We start from the raw sequence: 2,004 nt of genomic DNA on the forward strand, positions 1-2,004 counted from the left end.
ATAGTACCAAAAAAAAAAAAAAAAAGAAAAAGAACCAAAAGTCTAATAATATTTCATCCTTCCTTTAATGCTGCATATTATAAGCAAGGGAAAAAGCTCAGTATTTCATCCAAAAAGAACTGTCTTTGCAAGAACTGGCATTTTTGACACGGACTCCATAATTAATGATAATAATTGTACTGATGAAACTTTCTCAGCTAATGTCTTCTTTCTGGCTAAATTTTGGATATGCAGATGTTATGTTAATGCTAATCAAACTTCAGTTACCCCAAGGGGAAAAAAAGGTTATGACATAGCCTTGGAAAACCTACCAGGGGAAGGTTACTTTGATTGATGTGCCCTCTGGCTTGAGCGCTCCGTTCAGAGTAACTGGTTTTTCAATGGCAGCGTGGAAGCCTTCTCCAAGTTTTAAGGCACTGGTGAGCTATCCATAAATTCTGTAAAGATTAAAGTCCTAGATGCCATTAGTTTTTGTTTAATGCCTTCCTTTCTGATAACTCTTTCTATTTCACAAAATGCTTGTGCAGTTTCAAAACCTTTAAAATTGATAACCAAAATAATCTGCTCTGACCAGATCAGCTAAATTACAGTGCTTTTAGGAGATTTGGGATAAGTCAGTAATCACGTCCACCTGTCCTGAAAAATGTTATCGCAAGATCATTTTATTTAAAAGCAGCCATAATGGCACCAGCAAGCCATAAAATAACCTAAAATACTTACTACCCTTATCCTAGATCTCTGCATATAGGATGGAACCTAGTAACAATCCCAAATCTATATATCATGGGCAACCAATAGAAAACCTGATGACGTTATCAGGAAGGCTGTCCTTATACCTTTGTCCTTTTACCCTTCCCCCTTCTTGTGATTATAAAATGTTAAGCTCTACTGGCCCTCATTAGAACACATTTTTTCAGGGCGACCTGATCTATGTGTCTCCCTGGTTGCAATTGTCATATTGTATCAATAAATCTTTGCTGTTTGTATTCAGACCTAGTTTCTTTTTCAGGGCAACACATTTTCAATTACAATCAATCATACTACAAGAATGGAAGAAACCATTTCTAAATGGCATCTGTAGGGAAATTTGTTAAAACGTAACCATAACCCCAGTGCTGAATGATTGTAGCCACCACCTTGCTGGCCTCTCTGTCATCAGCCTTTGTCCCTCCAATCTGACTGCCACTCCTAGGCCAGAGTCAACCACCTATGACTCAGAACCACCTATGACTCATATCTGACTGCATCTCCTGCTCCAACCTTTTCCTCACTTTTTTCTTGTAACACACCCCATGTTCTAGGCTGATGAGGCTAGCAGTTCCCCAAACACTCTGCTTCACATCTCTGAGCCTTTTTGCAAGCCCAGAATGACTTGTCCCTCCCCATGTCACCCCCTTGTTTGTTTCTATCCAGCCTTTCAAGATGCAGTTCAAATGTCACCTTCTTTGGGAACATAAACTCCCCAGGGAAGGTTGACCCCTCTATACCCTCGATCTCTATTATCCTGATGGTTAAACAGATTGCTGAGGGTTATTCTATGTGGCTGCCTTCTGTACCCTGCTCTGCTAGGGCTAACCACAGGTCCCTGGGTATTGCTTCTCTTTCTGTCATTTATTGAAGTGCCAGGCAACATTGTAGAGGCATATTTAATGTTAATTGAATCAACTTGAACTGAATGACATAGTGGCAGATCTGAAATTACTTGAAGATTCATTTTATTGGTGGTGTTGACACAAGTTCCAACAAAATATTGTTTTGTCAAATAAGCTACACTTACAAATTATGCAGACTGCTAACACATCATGTCTCTTGGAAAATGTTAATTGGCACCATGATCTCAAACTTCTTATTACTGGAAGATGGAGGTATAAGAAAGATTTCATTGTTTTATAGTCTCCTTTGATGTGCTTCTTGTACAATACCTGTGGTTCCCTAAAGATTCCGATACCTTCTGAAATGTTTGAAAGCACGTTCAACGAAAACACGACATGCATGAAATATTAC

This window comes from Galeopterus variegatus, unplaced genomic scaffold, assembly GCF_000696425.1.
Source record: "Galeopterus variegatus unplaced genomic scaffold, G_variegatus-3.0.2 Scaffold915, whole genome shotgun sequence".
NCBI classification, from domain to species: Eukaryota; Metazoa; Chordata; class Mammalia; order Dermoptera; family Cynocephalidae; genus Galeopterus; species Galeopterus variegatus.